Below are 21,280 nucleotides of genomic sequence, written 5' to 3' on the forward strand. Positions count from 1 at the left end.
AAAGGACCAACCAAAAACAGATATAGAGATGAATAAAAGGAGGTCTAGTAGAAATGAGGAAGGAGGAGAGATTGGGAGGGGAAAGGAGGGATCCAGAGCTGAAACCAAATTCCATGAATGTATGGTTTTTGTCAGGATGAACCAACTATATAGGTAACTGTAATCCTCTAAAAAATAAAATAAAGGTGTGCAATGGGTGGCCATTGAAGGAAATGACCAGTTTCTCCCCCACACTGAGGAGGCCCCAGGACCCCTCCTCCTCCCTCTGCTGAGTAGCACTTAGTGAGGCTGCTGCAGAGTGAGGCCACCAGCCAGCCACACCAGGGTCTCAGGGTCAGGGTTCTGGGGCACGTCCTGCCTGTCCTGGGACTCCCAAAGACCATCACTAAGGCCCAGGAAACCACAAGGGGCCTACTGGACCAGTACCAGCCTAGGGAGGCCTTGTTCCTCGAGGCCTGTCCAATTTCTTCTGAAAATGCAGCATGAGAGACCCTTAACCTTTGCTGCCTGTGCTCCTGGTTTCTATTTCACAATCTGGAAGCAAATTGCCTGCCACTCTGTCACTGTCACTTCCTCTTGCAACAAGGGACACAGAGTGTCAGTTCTCTTCATAGAGCAGAGTCGGGGATCTCCCCAGCACAGACACGGGGACACAGCAGGCTCCTCAGGGCTCCACCATGTCTGCACCTGCCTCCTGGCCCCAGTGTCTCTGTCCTGTCCTGCTGCTGACCCTCCTGCTGGGACTCACAGGTGAGTGAGCTCTGTCTGGGGAGAGTCCTCTGTCCTGGCCCCTGGGTCAGCTCTGCCCATGGACTCCCAGGGACTCAGGACAAACACAGGCTCTGTTATCATGGCAAGGACAGGGCATTGTTTGGAGCCCAGACCAAGGGTCTTGAGCACTGTCTCTGTGGACGTGTCCTCTGAAGACGGGACTAGAGGCATCACATCAGCTGATGCTTCAAACAGCTGACAAGAATGACCTGCATATTATACTATTCAGCTCACACAGTACCTTTCCAGAGGATCAATGTTAAGTTCTAATAACTCCTGAGACCCCAAGAGGTGAGGCAACCTGATTAAGGCCATGCAGGGAGCAATGTCTCCCTTTCTCCTTCTCTCTCTCTCTCTCTCTCTCTCTCTCTCTCTCTCTCTCTCTAGTCTGGCCTTGAGATACATGACTTCAACCATCATACCTTCCCCTCCATTGATTTGCTGCCTCCCACAGGCCCAATAGCCATGGAGCCAATCAGTGCTGGACTGAAACCTCTAAAACAGTGAGCTCATCCTACTTTTCTCTTCATAAGTGGATTTTTCTCAGGTATTACTTACAGTAATGAAGAGTTGACTGACACAGGCTGTGATGATGTCCTTAACCTTATTACTTCATAGGGAGCCAGGGGAAGGCTCCAGGCCTCAGGAAATCAACTGAGTAATAACTTTCAATTTCTTGAACACTCACCATGGACCACCCTCCATTGAAATGCTCTACAGCTCTCATGTCATGTGATCATGATGTCCACAGCAGGCACTCCGGTCACCCCAATTTACAGCTGAGGAAGAGAAGCACCAGGAGCTCCGGGGTCATTCAATGGTAGTGTTAGGGGTGTTATTTGAATGCAGATGCTCTGATCTGGACTTTGTGGTTCACCCACCATCTTCTCAAACTCTGTGACCCTGATCCTACATGTGGCCAGACATCTGTTTTAATGGCATATAGTACAAGACCATGGGGCAGGGGGCAGATTGTTGCTTCTGAAGCCCTGGGGCATTTTACGGTCATCATGAGTGGTCTAGAGACCTCACAGGAATTTTATATTGATTCCATCTTAGTATTTTTTTTGAAAGCAAAAAGAAAGGTGTGTTTTCATCTTAAGAGGTATGTGAAATTAGTAAATGAGGCATAAGTTGGCTGATTTATGAATTTTCTGAAATTTCTGCCAATGGGTGTAGAGGATGGTGGAGTGAGGGGAAGGGGGTTTGTGTTTTTATCTCCTGGGCTCTTCTACTTCCTGCCTATATTTGGCAAATGGTTCTTGTTTTGCTAAGTATTCTGTGTGGGAAACTCAACTTGTGGCCATTTCTACAAAATGCATTCCCTTCAATAGACTTCTGCAATGCAGAGGGTGTGGCACTGAGCAATTCCCACATGAAGCACACATTGATTGGACACCTACTGTGTGCCAGGAACTATTACAGGAACTTGAAGTGCACTGGGCACAAAAGAGAAAAAGTAATGCCCTGTGTAACCAAAGTCACTCTAAGGACAATGGTTCTGATCAATACACAAAAAAATAGGTAAATCGTGTAACATACCAAACAGTGATCTATGAGAAGTGAAATCAATCAGCTGAATAAGGGAACTGGAGAACCTGTGGGAGAGAGATACCGCAAATGGGGTGGTCTGGCAGAAGGGATTTTTCTGGCAGAAGGGCTTCCTGATAAAGAAACCCCATGTGCACAGGGCAGATGTCCCTGCTGTGTTCAAGGGAGTTCCTCTCACTCTGATTGAAATGGGAGCCACTTCAAGGCATGGAACAGAGAGGTGAATTGCCCTGAGCTCAGGAGACTGCCTGGGCTGTGGCAAGGTGTGTCTTTCATGGTTCCCAAGCTTTAGAGGGAGGCTCTGGTTAAGGGGTGGAGGGAGCCACATCCCACTGAGTTCCATGATGTATGATGGGTGGGTGTGCCATTCCTACAGTCCACAGGTTCCAATTACATCCGCTAGGTTAATTCTTAGGGCTCCAGGTATCAAGGGGTCTGGTGGGAGGTGACACCCTTTGATACCTAGGCTTCGTGTAAGGAGCCTAGCATGGGAAGCCACACCATCCTGCAGGTGGGACACACCAAGGTCTAGGCTTGGCTCTCTCCTGTCCTGATGATTCTTTGGTAGTTGTGGGGAAAAGTTCAGGTGATCATTGTTCCCAGAGCATCTAAGTCCTTGAGAGCCAGGAGATCACCAGAAGACACCTGCTGCTTTAATAATACGTAGACAAGAGCATGAGAGGAAGAAGTTTGTTTCTAAAACCATGGAGCAGCTTATGGTCATTGTAAGTGTTCGAGAGACTCCAAGCAGAATTTACTTTTGCTCTGGTTGAAGGAAATAACAGGGGTGTCTGGTGTTTTTAATTTTTATTTTCCTGAAAATGACATAAGTTCATCCTTCTTTATGGTTGAATAAAACTCCATTGTGTAAATAGAGCACATATCGTTTATCCATTTATCTGTTGAAGGACACTGAGGTGATTCCATGACTTGGTTATTATGAGCTGTGCTGTGACAAACATGGGTGTCTTAGTCATCTTTTTTTCCACTGTGACCCAAAGACATGACAAGAATAATTCGAGGAGGAAAAGAGATTAAATTGGAGGCTCACAATTTCAGAGGTCTCAGCCCATGGAGGCTTTCCTTGGGGCACATGGAGTTGAGGCACGACATCAAACCAGACGTATGTGGCAGAGGAAAGCAGGTCTGGCCACCAAGAAGCATAAAAAGATAAACCTGCATTCACAGACCACACATATACCCCAAAGGCATGCCCCTATGGACCCCCTCCTCTACCCACACCATACCTGCTTGCAGTCACCCTCAGTTAATCCCTTTTAGGGGATTAAGGTGCTGATTAGGTTAAGGCTCTCATAACCCAATCATTTCACCTCTAAACTTTCTTACATTGTCTCACATGAGCTTTTGAGCAACTCCTCATGTCTAAACCATAACAATAGGTAAGCATGTGTCTCTACAGTTCTCTACAGGATACTGACTTTCATTCGTTTTTTAATATTTTTAGGTGTAGATAGACACAATATGTTTATTTTATTAATTTTTTATGTGGTGCTGAGGATCAAACCCATGCATGTGAGAAAAGTGCTCTACCTCTGAGTTGTAGCCCCAGCCTCTAACTTTAATTCTTTAAGATAAATACCAAGCAGTGGTCGAGTTGATCATACAGTAGTTCTGTTTTTAGTTTCTTGAGGATGCTCCACACTGATTTCCATAGTAGGTTTAGTAATGGACATTTTCACTAACACTGAGTAAGGAATCCTTTTTCCATGTCCTCACTACCATCTGTAGTTTATATTCTTGATGATTGCCATTCTGACAGGAGTGTGTTGGAATTCCAATGTGGTGGTCATATAGGCAGGTGGGGACTGGCTGAAGGAAGTAGGTCCCTGGGGCTTGTCCCTGAGGACTGTATTTTGTCCATGGATTTCCATGTGCACTTGCTCTTCCCACCTACACCACCTTCTTTCCACTCTTTGCCACCCCCTCATCCCCCTCCCCCTTCATCCCCTCCCCCTTTACCCCCTCCCCCTTCTCCTCTTCCTCCTCCTCTACCTCCTCCTTATTCTTCTTCATTCTCTTCCACTTCTCATTCTCCTTCTCCTTCTTCTTCTTCCTGGCTCTGACTGCCATGGACTAAGGAGCTGTCCACCACATGCCCTCATGTTATGAATGTCCTGCCTTTATGCCAGTTGACAAAGGACTGATCTCTAAGACTGTGAGCCCAAAATAATCTATCCTGTGTTAAGTCGTTCTTGTCAGGTATTTGATTGCAGCAATACAAAGTTGACTAACACAGAGGGGCAGGGTTGTCATCCAGAAGAGCAGTAGTGGTCTCAAGTGTCTTTTAAATTCTTTATTAGCCTGTGAATAGCAGCAGCACTTCAAAGTCCAAGCACATTGCTCAGGGAGATTTATAACCTCAAATTACTTCTTTGGGCATCTGAAAGAGAGAGGGCTCAAAATGGTCCTTCCCCTGTTCTCCTTGTACCAGGAGCCACCCATCACCTGTGATGACAGCCATGGGTGGGGTAGGAGGTGGAGATCAGCAGCTCCAAGGATGCAGCAGAAAAGGAGCTGCCCACAGAGCAGCATGGACATTTAGGGGGTGTCATGGAGGACTGTTGTTGGGAGGGGGACCATGTGAAGTCAAAGGGGAACAGAATGAATTACCTTTCCTAACGCCACTCACCACATGCTGGACACTGTGGACAGGCACATCTAGCTGTAGTGTAGCCCTCTGCCCTTGACTCTCATACTAGCACTCAGCAGTGGACACTCAGCACCTCGTGGACCTACACACCCACCAGCAGAGGTCCTTCCTCAAATCACATTCCTACACCAGTGCACTGGTAAAGAGCCAATTCACATGATGCGATTTTCCAGATTCCAATGGTAGGATTATTCTGCAGCTGGGGTCGAGGCTAGGAGCTGGTATCTCAGTGGACATTCTTGGAGTTGGGATAGGAGCAGCCCTGTAAGGTGGAGAGTTTTCAGAGAGCTACACAAACCAGCCAGCAGGCCAGAGAGCTGAGCAACATGGTGGAGCCATTGAGGACAGCCAGGTAGTGAGACATGAGCAGTCAGAGGCCATGCCCCAGGGACTTCGAACGTGACGTTAGAACCTCCCTCCCTCAACGCCATTGTGTTGTCAATGGGAGGGTTAATCCCACTGATGAGCTACCTAAGGACCATGCCAACAGAGCTGTGGGAACTGCACCTGGAGAGGCACAAGAATCAAGGATTTACCAGGAACACAGCTCCTAGAGAGAACCCTGGGCAAGTGCCTTGTTGGGGTCCCTGCAGAGCACCCAAGTCAACATTGTGAGGGATTTCACAGGTGTGTGAATGCCACTAGATCCCAGTCCAGGGAGAGCAGCAAGGTAACTCGTGGCTGAGAATAGCATATTGCAATGACATACCTGTTGCCAGAAGGAGTGTTCACATCTGTGTGGGGGGATGATGGGGCATCAGGAAGCTTAAAATATTCATGATATGACAGATCTTTATTTTGTGGTACATCTTGGCCTTATTATCCAGCATCCTTTCATTTCAATATAAAGGCCTCCCTTTAGAATTTCTTGCAGGATGTTTCTAGAAGTAGTGACCACCTCAATTTTTGGTTATATGGGAATATCTTAATTTCTCATTCATGTTGAAGGACAGTTTTGCCAGGTAGAAAGTTCTTGGTACCTTTTATTTTTCCAAAAGTTAAGACAGACACATCATCTTGCTGCCTCTGGTTCCCATCATTAAGAACTTGATACAAACCTTAGGAGGAACCCTGTATGTGGTGGACAGGCCTCTCTTTCTGCTTCAATATTCTTTTACTTTAGCTTTGGCAGATTGGTTTCCAATGTGCCTCAGTGTGGGTCTGCACATGTTGATGGTACCTGGAGTTTGTTCAGTACCGAGGACTAGTACACTCGTATACTTGATTACATTCAAGATTGTGGAAGACATTTCTTTTTCAAATAAACTGTTGCCCTTTTTTTCTTTCTTGTCTCTTTTGGGGTTCCCATATGTCTGTCGTGCACTTTGCTGATATCCTGCATAGACATTAGGTTCTTTTTAAGATTCCCTTTTTCTTTTCTGAATTGCAGAGTCAGCAATGTCTGTGGTTCCTGCCCCACATTTTGTGATTTTTTAACTGCCTGTTTAAGTCTGTGGTGGAATCTGTAGGGCACTTCTGAGTTATTGGAGCTTGTCAACTACAAAATTTCTCTCCTTTGGTTCTTCTTTACACTTTCTGTCTCTTTGTTGATGTTCTCAATTTGCTGTTCATATTCCAGATTTCCTTTCCTACTCTGTCCATATTTTTCGTCAAGCATGTTTGAGATAACAAATTGCTGGTCTCTTCTCAAGTTGGGCCCAATAGGTCACTAGGGTCCTGATGAGAGAACCTTAGGAGGGATGAGCATGGGATGGGGAAGGCAAGAAGGTGGAGGAACAAGAGGATGGGAAACAAGGGGATGCAGCTCAGGCAGCCCCTGGATGTGGAGAGCTAGGAACACAGCCTCCTAAGGAAACAGCTCTCACGACCCCTGAGTAGATGCCTAGTGTAGCAAATTCGGGCTTCTGATGTTCACAATGATGACATGATAGGTTTCTGTTGTTTTAGGCATGCGGTTTGCAGGAATTTTTCAAAGCAGCATTAGAAAACTTCCACACTGTGATCATACTGTGGGGAAGGTATGCTAAGGGCTTAAGCAATGTCAACATTTCTCACTTGAGCTGTACATTCATTGTTGTATGTAACATGATCACTCCATCATGACCTTGGGGATCTCTGTGGAACAGGGAAGCTGAGCCACAGACTCACAGTCAAATGCATGCTCTACTAACTGTACCCACCACTTCCCCACAACTCAGGAGTCTCAAGAGTCACATGACCCCACCTCAGGTCCTGGTCTATGATTTGCCAGTGACCTTATGGTCAGAAGGGGAAGAGCAACAAATAGTTGGTGACACATGAGAGCTCAGGGGATGGCTTAGGCCCTCAAGTCCCCTCCCTCCACCATGCTCAAGGCTCTGGGTCTCAAAAGCATAGAATTCACATTGAGGAGGTGCAGGCCAGAGGAGGACTCAGTGTGAGGACACACTCCTTGTGCTGAGCTCATGGCCACTCTGTGGGCACTGAGTCAGTGTCAGGCATTACTTATACCATGTGATATCAAGAGGATCCCCCAGGATGAACAGTAAGGACCATTTGTCTCCCTCTAGGAGCACCTGATGCTCTGGAACCAGTGGGGAGCAGCACAGGCTACTGTTCCTGTCCCTCCCTGAGGACCAGGCCCTCCAGAGCAGGGAGAGGACAGGGCATGCTTTCCTTCCTTCCTCTCCTGGAACAGCACCTGGGAGGATTCTGACAGGCTCAGGTTCTCTGTAGACCTGGGGCCCTGGTGGAGGAGCTGCTAATGTAGGGCCTTTCCCTGGGTCTGCCTGTAAATCCCTGTGTCTCCGGGACCAGCCCTCCAGGCCCTGCAGGGTAGGAGCAGAGCTGGGTCACTTACCAGGCAGTGTTCTTCATGTGGGTGACCTATAGTTTCCCAGTTCAGGAAGCACAGGAGCTCACTGTGTGGCTCTTACATAAAGCCCTGCATGCTCTTCCTAAGCCATGAGACTGAGAGGGTCAGCACACTGTGGTCTTCACCCCTGTGCCCACCCTGTAGAGCTGGAGGTCCAGGCAGCCCTCTTTCATACAGCATTAATACCAGCATCGGGAACAGAGCCCAGATCTGATTTCAGCCGAAGCTTCTTACTGTCCTGGAATTGGCCACTGTCCCCACAGAGGAGCCAGGGCACAGGAGGGGCTCAATACAGACCTGACCTGACCCACTGGGCAGGGAGCAGCGTCCCTGCTCCACCTCCATCTCCACAGGTTCAGGAAGCCGCACACATTCACACCTTGAAGCCACAGTGAGTGGAATGTCAGCCATGATCTCCTTCCATGGGGAGATGCCCCAGCAGGACACACAGAGCTGCTCTGTTGTTTGTGGTGGGTGGGGTCGGGGGCTGCGCATAGGGATCAGGTGGGAAACTGAAGCCAAAAACTGCCAGACCCAGAATTCACTTAGAAATTTTACATTAAAATGTCTGACATGGATCCAGGCATCTAAATAACTAAAAATAGTCACTCCAGAAGGCTCTAATACACATCCAGGGCTGAAAACCTCTGAGCCAGATTTCTTGAAGCCCAGGGAAAAGTTTGGAGGTACTTCCTCAGGTAAGGCTGGTCCCCATGAAGGAGAGCGTGGGAGCCTTCTCAGGTGTGGATGCTCCAGAACAGCCTGTGCCGGGCTCAGCTCGGGCTCAGCTCTCCGGGACCTATGGGAGGGTCTCCCGACAGAGCCCACTCAGATCCAGCGTCAGCCTGGGGCCCACATCTGATATGTGTCTGCCTCTGAACAGGAGCTGGAGCCAGCAAGACCTGGCTCTTCAGCACACAGCCCTCCCTGCCTTGATGACCCAAAATGCCACTGAGGTGTCTGTCCATGTCCCTTCACAGAGCCCCTCTTTATGGAAACAGCTTTTCTGGATGAAATCCCTGAATGTTGTTTGTGATGTGAGAAGCACTTTGCCATCTTGTTTCCTGTGGGGACTCTTAAGAACACAGGGAGAGGACAGGGGTACAGCTTCAGTGCTGGTTCCTGCTGAGCACGCCTGAGGCCCTGGGTAGACTCTCAGTCCGGGGGGGGGGGGGGCAGGGAAACAGGCGGAGCCCCATCATCCTGTGGTGTCTGCTCCTCCTCTCACACAGGTTCTCCTGGGGGCTGCAGGAACAGGATGGAGACTGTTTCTGGGGTCCCCACTGCACTTGCTAAACAATGAATGTGCGGGTTTAGAAGGTGACAATAGCAGCCACAGATGTCATTTATTGGGCACCTACTCCATTCCAGCACCGTCCCTTGCCTTCACCCTTGTCTTGCAGGATGGTGCTTTAAGAACTCTCTATAGAAGGGGACACTGAGGCTCAGCAGAAAAATAACAGAGGTTACGTTGTTCTCCTGTGTGGATGACAGGAGTCTGCTCTATCCCCTCTCCCCAGTCTGGGGCCCTTGGCCGGCCACTTCCCTCTCTGAGCCTTGTCCCATAATGGGTTCTCAAAGGACCCCTCACAGGGCAGGAGGTTATCAACAGCTGAGGGGCTCCAGGGGCTCAGGGCAGCATCAGGATGCTGATCAGCTCCTGATAAGTGGCCACTGAGTAGAGTCCCTAACCCCTGTATGACCTTCCAGGCTTGGAGTCTGGGAGACTCCAGTTCTACAGGGACATCCTCCATATTGTGCACTCCGAGTGTTGGGAGCATGTCAGGCAGTGATGTAAAAACTTGCTGATACAAACATTCATGAAATTTTCTGCCTGGCAACCGCAGTAGAAGGTGCTGGGTGGTGATGAGCAATCTGGAGACACCAAGGGACCGTCTAAGGACCCAGATTCAGAAAAGCACCCCTTCATCCTCTCCCTCTCAAAATCAGGCCTTGGCCCAGGTGAGGCCCATGTCATATTTGTGGAAAGAAGAACAATTGGGGTGAATTCAGAACCACCTGTGGAGGAACCCTGCACAGAATAATGTATGGGAGAAGGAGGGACCTGGATCTGTTTTGTTTGTTTTGGTTTGGGTTCTAAGGATAGACCCCAGGGGTGCTTTAATACTGAGGTTCATCCTCAGCCCTTTTTGTGTTTTATTTTCAGGAAGGTTCTCGATAAGTTACCCAGCCTGATCTTGAAATAGCAGTCCCCTGCCTCAGCCTCCCCAATCTCTGGGCAACACGTCTACATTTGCTAAGATTCCAGGGGCAGCTCTGTGTGATCCAAAGCCAACTGTGCTCAGTGTGGCCTGGGGGAGATTTGCCAACCACCCCACTCCACAGATGAGGTGCTGGGCCAGGTCTCAGCATGGAGAGCCTGGTTCCCACATTCATGGTGATGTTCTTGTGCCATTTGTATCCTATATTTTTTTCTAAAAATGACTACTCTAGTTGTCTAAATTATAGAGCAGGCCAGCAGGACACAGTTGTTAACAAAGAGTGAGACAGGGCTGTGAGGTCCTCCCTAGGCCCAGGTTGGTAGTGATGCCCTGGTGCTGAGAGGAAGGCTCTGACCTCAGGCCTAGAGCAGCGCCTGGGCTGACATTCTGCACTGCCTGGCTGGACAGCTGTGCTCATTTAGAGACAGGAGGGTAGGGACACCCCACAGGATAAGCACAGCACTCAGAGAGTTTTATGAGAATTTAAAAATCATGTCTTGTCATTTCTGGTGTAGCCAGTGATAGAGCATGTTCTTAGCATGCACTGAGTCAATCCCTAGCACAGAAAATAATAATACCAACAATAATAACATCTAGGAAGGGTCTTCAGAGTGTCAATTGCTGTGGTCCAAGGTGGTCTCTTGATCACCTCACTTGTCTGTCAATGCCCCTTTACATCAGACCTTCTTCCCCCATGGTGTCGGGTCCTGAGACCAGAGCCACACCTGGGCAGAAGGTGAGTTCCACCTGCAAGTCCCATGGCTCCTCCCCCTGCAACATCACCTTGAACTGGTTCAAAATGGGAATGAACTCTCACATGTCCAGATCAGCATGGATCCCACAGAAGAAAGTGTGTGCTACAGTGTGTCTAGCACAGCCCAGGTGACCTAGCCCCCAGGAAGGTCCACTCCCAGGTAATCTGCAAGGTAGCCCATGTCACCCTGTAGAGGGGAGGGCTTCTATTCGTGGGACTGCAAACTTGTCTGACACCATCCAAGGTACAGGACCCTGAACCCCAGCCCAGCAAATTTAAGCAGTGTTTGATTTCATAATTGAGCTGCACATTCATTGCGGTATGCACCATGATCACTCCAGGCTGAAAGAGGAGACCCAATCATGACCTAGAATCTCTGTGAAACAGGGAAGCTGAGCCAAAGACTCTCACAGTCAAATGTATGTCCCACTAAGTGTACCCACACTCCCCCAAAACTCAGGAGTCTCGGGGGCTACATGATCCCACCCAATATCATGGTCCATGAAGTAGCAGTGACCTTCTGATCATAAAGGGAAGAACAACAAATAGTTGGTGACACGTGAGAGCTCAGGGGAGGGCTCAGGTCCTCAAGTCCCCTCCCTCCACCTTGCTCAGGGCTCTGGGCCTCAGGGGCAGGTGTCTCACAGTGTGGAGGTGCAGGCCAGGGGAGGCTCAGTGTGAGGACAGATGCCCTGTGCTGAGCTCAAGGCCACTCTGTGGGCACTCAGTCAATGACAGGCTTTGCTGATACCACGTGATAAACCAAGAGGATCCCCAGGATGAACAGTGACCACCCTGTGTCTCCCCCCAGGAGCGGCTGCACAGGAGCTGCAGGTGATCCAGCCTGAGAAGCCAGTGTCTGTCGCTGCTGGAGAGTTGGCCACTCTGCACTGCACTGTGACCTCCCTGCTTCCCGTGGGGCCCACTCAGTGGTTTAAGGGGACAGGGCCAGGCCGGGAGTTGATCTACAACTTCAGAGAAGGCCAATTCCCCCGAGTCACAAATCTCTCAGATGTCACAAAGAGGGACAACAGGGACTTTTCCATCCGCATCAGTAATGTCACCCCAGCAGACGCCGGCACCTACTACTGTGTGAAGTTCCAGAAATCGACCCCTGTTGATAAGGAGTATAAGTCTGGACCAGGCACCGAGTTGTCTGTGCGAGGTGAGTGCAGCTGCCTCCTCCTCCCTGGGGTGGGACAGGAGGTCAGGGGTCATGCCCTCCATCCTGGGGGCCACAGCTGAGAAGCAGGAGCAGCACTGGGTGCTCATGTCATGACCTGCTCTCTGTCACCCCTTCTGCAGGTCAGGGAGGCAGAGGCCTGTGGAGGCCGTGCTATTTGGTTCAGGCTCCATGGCTGGTAAATGGGGGGCATCTGCACCCCTCACCTGCCTGCTCCACAGCCCTGACCTTTTCCAGTCTGGCCCAGCCCTGTGGCTCCCCAGCTGAGGGCTCTGAGGGTTTGAGGGACTTGCCAATCACAGAGCCAGACCATGTGTGCTGCCTTCAGAGAGCACTGCCCTGTGGGGTGAGCCTTCTCTTTATACCACAAGCACCCAGGGCCTACTGTGTGCCACTCTAGAGACTCTGGATAAAGCCGGAAACAGTGGAGGTAAGCTATAGCATTCCTGTACCTCCCTTGAGGACCTGGCCCTCCATAACAGGGGGTTGTGTCTCCAGGATGGGATCTCACGATTACTTTTGGGTTGGAGCAGAGCTGGGTCACTCACCAGGCCTTGTTCCCCATATGGTTGACACAGGTTCAGGAAGCACAGGTGCTCCCTGTGTGGTTCCTACAAGAGGCCCTGCATGCCCTTCCTAAGCCATGAGGCTGAGGTGGTCAGCACACATGGACCTTTACACCTGTGCCCACCCCTGTTGACCTGGGGAGCTGGAGGCCCAGGCAGCCCTCTCTCATACAGCACATTAATGCCAGGAGGGGACACAGCCCAGACCTGACTCCAGCCCAGGCTCCTGCTGCCCTGGGAATAGACACTGTCCCCCACAGAGGAGCCAGGACACAGGAGGGGCTCAACACAGACCCTGACCTGACCCACTGGGCAGGGAGCAGCGTCCCTTCTCCTCCTCCCTCTCCCACAGGTTCAGGAAGACACTCATATTCACACCCTGAAGCCACAGTGACTGGAGATCCTCTCCTGAATGTTGGCCACGATCTCCTTCCATAGGGAGATACCCCAGCAGGACACACAGAACTGATCTGTTGTTTAAACAAGGGGAAAAGACTTCTTCCTGTGGAGATGTTACAGTTGCTCCTGTTTTCATGTTGGGTGGGGTCAGGGAACTACACACTACCTGTACATAAAAATCACTTGGAAAACAGAAGACAAAATATTCCAGACCCAGGCTTAATATAGAAGACTTGCTTTAAAAGGTCTAACGTGGGTCTGGGCATCTGAGTAACTAAAACTAGTAGCTCCAGAAGGTTCTAATACACAGACAGGATTGACAACCCCTAGATATCTTTAAATTTTTTTTTTTTAGAGAGAGAGAATTTTAATATTTATTTTTTAGTTTTTGGCGGACACAACATCTTTGTTTGTATGTGGTGCTGAGGATCGAACCCGGGCCGCACGCATGCCAGGCGAGTGCGCTACCGCTTGAGCCACATCCCCAGCCCAACAACCCCTAGATATCTTGAAGCCCCTGGGGAATAGGTAGGATTCTCTCAAGCAGAGAGGAGAGTGTGGGAGCCTTCTCAGGTATGGATGCTCCAGAACAGCACGTGCTGGGCTCAGCTCCCTGGGGCCTGTGGCAGGGTCTCCCGACAGAGCCCACTCAGATCCAGCTTCAGCCTGGGGCCCACATGTGACATGTGTCTGTCTCTGAACAGGAGCTGGAGCCAGCGAGTCCTGGCTCTTCAGCACACAGCCCTCCCTGCCTTGAGGACCCAAAATGTCACTGAGGCATCTGTCCCTTGTCCCTTCACAGATCCCAAAGTCATGGAAACAGCTTCTCTGGATGCTGTCCTCTGATGCTGTTCATAATGTGAGAAGCACTTTGCCACCTTGTTTTCTGTGGACTCTTAAGAACACAGGGAGAGGGCGGGGCTGCCACTCAGTGGTGGTTCCTGCTGAGCATGCCTGAGGCCCTGGGTAGACTCTAGTTCCTGGGGGAGGGGGGGCACAAAAACAGGCAGAGCACCATCACAGGGTTGGGGGTGTCTGCTCCTCCCCTCACTTGGGTTCTCCTGGCAGCTGCAGGAACAGGATGGAGCTTTTCCCAGAATCCCCACTGCATTTGTTGCTCCTTCTGACGACTAAAGAATGAATGTGTGGTTTTCGAAGGAGTGAGGATACAGCCTCAGGTGTCATTATTAAGCTCCTACTGCATGCAGTGCTGTGCCTTGCCTTCACACTCCTCGTGCAGGACGGTGTTTTTAATCACTCTCTACAGAAGGGGACAGTGAGGATCAGGAAAGAAAAAAAAAAAACAGGTGTTAGATTAATGGTCCCTTCTCCTGAGCCTGGTGCCCTCGACCAGCACCCTGCTCTCTGAACCTTATCTCATAAAGGACTCTCACTCGGACCCCCTCACAAGGCATATGGGAATTGAAGAGCTGAGGGGCTCCGAGAGCTCAGGCCATCGTGATGCTGAGCAGATCTTCATGAATGGCCACTGATCAGAGTTTTAACCCCTGTAGGGACTTCCAGGCTGCTGGGGTCTGGGTGACTCCGCTTCTTCAGTGACATCCTGCATATTGTGCCTTCCATGTATGTAACACGTGTCAGGCAGTGAGGTCAATATTTTTAATACCAATGATCATGATATTTGCTGCCTGGTGACAGCTGTAGAAGGTGGTGGGTGGTGAGGAGCAATCTGGAGACACAAAAGGACCCGTCTGAGGACCCAACCACAGGCAGATGGCCTGCTCATCCTCTCACCTGGGTGCCCTCAGGACCTGCCCAGGGGCCTGGGTCTGCATCTCTTATGATTAGCCATCAGTTATAAACTTAGCCCTGCGGCTTCCTCTGCACTCAGTGACCTCTGATTCAGTGCCAACTGACCCAGGGAAGCCCAGATTTAAAAAAGGATCCTTCCTCCTCTCCTTCTCAAATTAAGTCCTGGCCCAGGTGAGACCCATGGCATATTTGTCAAAAGAGGAACAATCAAGGTGAATTCATAACCACCTGTGGTCGAGCCCTGCACGGAATAAGTCTGGAAAAGACGGACCTGGGATTGTTTTGTTTTTTTTTTGTTTTTTACTTTGGGTTGAGGATTGAAATCATGGCACTCTACACTGAACTACATCCCCAACCCTTTTTATATTTTATTTTGAGGCAAGTAGTGTCCCAGGCTGGCCTTGAATTTGCAATCCCCCTGCCTCAGCCTCCCCAGTCCCTGAGACGACAGACTTGGGCCAACACGCCCAGCATTTGCTTGTTCCCAGAAGCATCTACCAAATGTTCCAAGGCCAGCTGTGACCAGTGTGTCCTGGGAGGAGAACTGCAACACTCCCACTTCACTGATGTGGCACTGGGCCAAGTCCCAGCCTTGTTCCCATGTTCATGGTGGTGTCCTGGTGCCATTTGTCCCCTGCATTTGTTTCTATAAATGGCTCCCCTGGGTGCCAATCTTTCCAGGGCAGGCCAGCAGGAATCAGTTGTTAAGAAAGGGAGACACAGGTCCCCAGTTCCTCCCTGAGCCCTGGTGCTGAGGAAAGCTATGACCTCAGCCCTGGAGCAGCTCCTGGGCTTCAGGTCCTCACCGTCTGGTAGACAGCTGTGCTCGCCTACTCAGGAGGGTAGGGACACCAACAGGGATAAGCACAGCACCCAGAGAGCTTTATTGGAGGATTCAGAAATGCATCATGGTCCTGATAACAGATGTAGCCCAGTGACAGTGCAGACGTTCAGCATGCACCTGAGGATGACCCCAGGACAGCAAATAATAATAACAACAAAGCAACGTCTAGGAAGGGTCTTCACAGTGTCACTCGCTGTGGTCAGAGGTGGCCTCCTGATCACCTGACTTGTCAATCCCCTTCACAGCCAGACCTTCTCCCCCGAGGGTATCAGGTCCTGTGACCAGGGCCATACATGGGCAGACAGTGAGCTTCACCTGCCAGTCCCACGGCTCCTCCCCCCAACAACATCACTCTCAAGTGGTTCAAAAATGGGAATGAGCTCTCACACACCCAGACCAGCGTGGACCCCAGGGTAGAAAGTGTGTCCTACAGTGTATCCAGCACAGCCCTGGTGACCCTGGCCCCCAGGGACATCCACTCTCAGATCATCTGTAAGGTGGGCCACGTCACCCTACAGGGGAGCCTTCTTCATGGGACTGCCAACTTGTCTGACACCATCCGAGGTACAGGACCCTGCTCCCCACCTCAGCCCACACTGGCCACCCAGCCTGCTGCTCCCCAGGGGCCTTTGCTCCAGGACCTCAGTGGCCTGGGCTCTAATTCCCAGCAGTGCTGTCACCTGCCATCACATGTGGACTCCTGTCCTGTGGCCAGCATGTGCTGGTGGCTTCATTTCATTGACCATCAGCAACTACCACTGCTGAGCTCCTCCCAGAGCTGAGCCTTGATGTGCAGGGAGGTTCCATCTATTGTACTCACTTCCTGCAGGCCAGGAGCTGGGCTTGTCAACCTCACTCACTTTTACCCTTAGGGGTCACTTGCCACTGTGGGTGGCAGGCCCTGTGGTTAGTGATTCACTCCTGTGCAAACCGCCAGTGTCTGAGCCCCTCTGCATGCCTGGCCCTCTCCCGAAGGAGGCCCCTTGCCCTGCTGGGAGGAGCTCAGCTGTCTGTGCCATAAGGTCACAGCTTCTCCCTGTGCTGTTTCAGTTCCACCCACCTTGGAGGTCACCCCACAGCCCAGCATGGCAGGGAACCAGGTGAACGTCACCTGCCAGGTGAAGCACTTCTACCCCCAGAGCCTACAGCTGACCTGGGTGGAGAATGGAAATGTGTCCAGGACAGAAACAGGCTCGACCCGCTCAGAGAACAAGGACGGGACCTTCAACCTGATGAGCTGGCTGCTGGTCAACTCCTCTGTGCACAGGGAGGACGTGACGTTCACCTGCCGGGTGGAGCATGACGCACAGCCAGCCACCACCAGGAACTACACCCTGCAGGTCTCTGCTGATCCCAGGGAGCAAGGCCTGGACAACACCCCTGGTGAGGCCCACATCCCAGCTGATTGAATGCTTTAAACTTCATCTTGACTCTGTGTGTTGTGATGTGAGAGCAGTGACCCCCCTTCCCACAGGGCACCCAGAGCCTGGGAACACAGCAGCGTCTTAGTCAGCACCCCACACCCACACTCTGAGGGTCTCCTCTGTAGGGTTGGGCACACATCTCATGGGGCCTTCAACAGGGACACTAAGGAGGAAGGGGGGATGGGCCTGTCCTGGCAGCCGCCACTTGCCTTCTTCACCTGACACTTGTCAATTCTAATTGTCCTCCCCCTCCACCTGTCTTTCTTTCCACTGTGGAGGTCACCAAAAAATACACAGTGACACAGAACCAGGTGACTATCACCTGCCAGGCAAAGAAGTTCTATCCCCAGAGCTTGCATGTGACCTGGTTAGAGAATGGAAATGTGTCCACACTTCAGCTATCCCATAGAACAAGGATGGGACCTGTGACCACATGAGTGGGTTCCTGGAGAACTCATGTGCCCAGAGCGGTGACATGGTACTCACCTGCCAGGTGGTACATGACAGGCAGCCAGCCACCTCCAGAAGCCATAGGCTAAATGTCAAGGTCCCCAGAAAAAGCAGGGTACAGACACCTCCTGGCCAGGTGAGGTGTCTAATCCTAGCAGCTCAAGAGGCTGAGGCAAGAGGATCACAAGTTCCAAGTCGGCCTCAGCAAATTAACAAGGTCCTAAGGAACTCAGCAAGACCCTGTCTCTAAATTAAATATTAAAATGGCTGTAGATGTGGTTCAGTGATTAAATACCCCTGGGTTCAATCTCTGGTACCCGAAACAAAAAAGATGTCTCCCTGGTGGAGTCTCCACTCCAGTCAGCTGGGTCTTTTTTATCTCTCTCTCTCTCTCTCTCTCTCTCTCTCTCTCTCTCTCAAGGTAGTATTCCTAATCATTATAGAATAATTCAAAAGTTTATAAATATAGATTAAGTCCCCTGAAATCACTGTGAAGACCTGGGTCCATCTCTCCATGGATCTTTCAACAGACATTAAAGAAGAAGGAGAGGGAGGGGAACCGTCCTGTCTTACTGTCCTGCCTCTTGTCTCTCCACCCACCTACTTCTCTGTTCTCCTTCCTCAGGGCCTCTCCCTCCTTCTTACCCTGTGGACCTCTGTCCAGCCTCCATTCCATATTGGAATTTTCAATACACCTCACACTTAGCTTCTCATCGTCTTTCCCCAAAGGACTGATGTGCAGAACCAGCCCTCCAAAGCCAGAGCCTAATAACAGCCATTTCCCAATTCATGGTCAAGCACCAGATGCCAAGAATTCCCTTCCTGAGGTTAGACAACAGGTTCACTTCTGGTAAAGGAGTGAAAAACGGCACCTCAACACAGGCCAGTGCCTGCCCAGGTGCCACTGACCCCCAGCACGGGGGTCATGTCACCAGCCAGCTGATGAGACCCAGGTTCAAACTCACATTATGAAATCCAATTCCCAAACTCTACTTTAGAGCTGGGTTTCCATAGGAAGTGCCCTCTGTGATGGGCATAGGGGATGAGGGAGCTTTCTGGAATGTTCTCAGGATCAACATCAGGGTCCCTCCCACCTGAGTGAGAGATGAAGCAGCAACTCAGCTGCTCCCACAGAAGCCAGAGGAACCCCAGAGCTGCTTTCAGGGGAAGAGAGGAGCGGGGTCTTCCACTCCCTGCTCAGCCATACTCTGATGCTGGTGCCTTCTAGAGGGAGGAGGGGGCAGGCAGTGCAGCTCTCCTCCACTGAGGGGGGGGGGGGGGTCTGAGCACCACTCAGCCTAGAGCACAGGCTGCTGCAGGGCACCAGGGCGAAGTATCCTCTCCTTCTTAAGGACAAGGAAGCATTTCTTTCTTTATAAAAAATTTTTCTATCTTTGTTAGCATCATCTTAAAAGCAAAAATGACTAATGGTAAAAATGCAAAGACCCCACAGGTCTGCTTCCCAGGATCTGGCTTTGTGTGTCCAACAGAAAGATTTCAGGTGACACAGCACTGGAGGGGAGGTCTGCTATTTGGAGACTGAGGCCCCTCCCAAGTATGAGAACCTTTTCCTTGATTCACCAGACTGTTTCCCAGCCAGTGATTTCGTTATTGCAGCCTGCACCTCCTTAGCAGGCTCCTTAGAATGCTCTCCTGAGACACAGTGTCACTGAGCTCACCCACGGTACTGAGCGGGCAGGCTTGCTCTCCTCTCTCACCATGGAACGGCTCCCATCCCGTGAGCATGTTCATTGAAAATTGTTCTCATGGCCCAGAGACACTAGATCACTCTCTGGGTCTAAAGAACTTGAATTCAGGAATCACCATATAAGGCTAAAGGGGAGGGGGGACTTCTCTGGTTTGGATTCCACTAAATGGTGACCCTCCATAAACTCGCCAGGAATCCGTTTCCTTACAGGAGGAGATGATAACCCCTCTGCGCAGGATGGTGAGGCTCACGGAGGGAACCAGCATGGCTGGGTGGGCAGTGTGCACGGAGCACACATTTTCACCTTTGCTCAGGTAGCACACCCTGGGACCTGAGACTGGGCGAGTGGGAATGAGGAATCTCTTGACTCTGGCAGCCAGGACAGCGTGTGTGTGCTCAAGTTTCACAACTCTGTTGGGACCCCACAGCCTCACCTGGGGCAAGTGCAATTTTCTGGGAAGAGACATCTAGGAGTCCCTCTAAGAGCCCCTCTTGTCCCTTGATTTTCAGGAACAGTGATGTCTACACTAGTTTCACACCTCATCGCCCTGTTATTTGGCCTCAAGATCCTGTTAGCTGTCAGTGTCTCTGCCGTCTATGTCCACAGGAAGCAGAAGTCCTGACTGTAAGTCCCCAGGAGGGAGGGTGCACCACAGGCTGCTGCAGAGGGCAGGGCCAGGGGGAGTGCCAGCCCACCTGTGCCCAGCTGCAGAGTCAGTGGGTCTAGAGAACCAGGCACACACCCCTCAGCACCCTCAGGACTCAGGCAACTTCTGTGGGGTCTCAGGTAGTCTGTGGGGTGTGCAGGAGATGAGGAGGTGAAGGGTTGGCATTGGGTGTCCACTGAGTCCTAAGGCTCCATAGAATACAGGCTGAGGGGGTGCAATGAGGGGCATCAGACTGGGTGTGAACCTTGGAGGCCACCTCTAGATTAGTCCACCACTAGGCCTCCAGGGGCAGGAAACAATGTTCAGAAGACCTAGGTGGGCTGCTCTCAGGGTGCTCACTTCTGACCCTCATTGTGGCCCACTGCAGGGAGAAGGAAGGGGATAAGGACACAGGAGAGACTCAGAGTCCTAACCTGGAGCTGTTGGTTCACTCACCACAGGCATCCCAGGACGGCCACACCAGGACCTCCTAGCTCTAAGGAGACTCTCACGAATCGTGAGCAGATAACTGAATGTGGACATGTTTCCCACAGATCCTTCATCACTCCCTGCTACCTGGGACCCTCCGTCTCTGCCACCTTCTCCCTGCTCCATGGTGCTCAGCCTGAGAGAAGGAGCTGCCCAGAAGTCTCTATAGCCTCTGCTCCACATGCCTCCCCCAAGGACACCAGCCTGCAGGCCCCTGTTGCTCCTCTGTCTAGTCCTTGATGTCCCATGGCTGAGTCTGCACTCATCATCCTGAGCAGGGTCATGGGACCTACCTCTGGGCAGCAACTCATGACACCTCCCCAGATGTGACAAGCAAGCCTCACCTGATACATCAGGATGGCTCTCCTCCATTGCCTTGGGCTTGGCCATCAAGCATCCCAAGTTCTCACTCTCAAGAGTCATTCAGCCATCTTTTTCCTGCCTACCCCTCCTCCCCAGCCTTGTTGAGGTTCTCACATGAAACATTCTGCTTTAATAAGAAGAAATTATTCTCCTTCCTCTGTGTCCTCAAACCCAGAAAAAAAAAGTTCTTCTTAATCCGATTGATTTTCTCCCTCAGCACTTATGAACAACACTATTGTCCTGGATAAAGGCGGTCACCACTCTCCATGAAAAGCAGGATTGTAAAAAGGACCTTGGAAACTGAAACCCTGGGAAGCCATCTCCACAGTGGTCATGAAAAATAATGATTGTTCTTCTGCCTTTGCAGGATTTGTCAAAATATTTTAAAAAACCTAAAATATCAGTCAATTTTCATCTTAACCATACAGGGAAATGAAAACAATAATAAAATGAGTGCTTAGTGCACAGTGATTTGAAACATTGAACAATGAGTGTCAGAGTGTTATTACTTTGTAAAAACTTATCCAGGGAGTTTCAACCATGTCACCTTGTTCTCTTTAATTGAAGATGTGAAGCAAGCTTTTGGGCACCACCACCCTTTGGGCACCACCACTCCCCTCGCATAGGTGGGTAACATCACCTTCACTGGG

General features: G+C 50.8%; 1 protein-coding gene and 1 pseudogene across 1 annotated transcript in view; both read left to right on the top strand.

Moving 5' to 3' along the window:
* The window catches only part of LOC114106986 (signal-regulatory protein beta-1-like), a 71,200-nt gene extending 50,796 nt beyond the window's left edge, over positions 1–20,404 (top strand). The window contains exon 6 of the mRNA XM_071608811.1: positions 20,333–20,404. The gene's annotated coding sequence lies outside the window, so the exon portion shown is untranslated. The remainder of the gene's footprint in view (positions 1–20,332) is intronic.
* LOC114107404 (signal-regulatory protein beta-1-like) lies at positions 668–20,423 on the top strand (annotated as a pseudogene).
* Positions 20,424–21,280: the final 857 nt, after the last annotated feature.

Source organism: Marmota flaviventris, chromosome 2 (genome assembly GCF_047511675.1).
Source record: "Marmota flaviventris isolate mMarFla1 chromosome 2, mMarFla1.hap1, whole genome shotgun sequence".
Taxonomy (NCBI): Eukaryota; Metazoa; Chordata; class Mammalia; order Rodentia; family Sciuridae; genus Marmota; species Marmota flaviventris.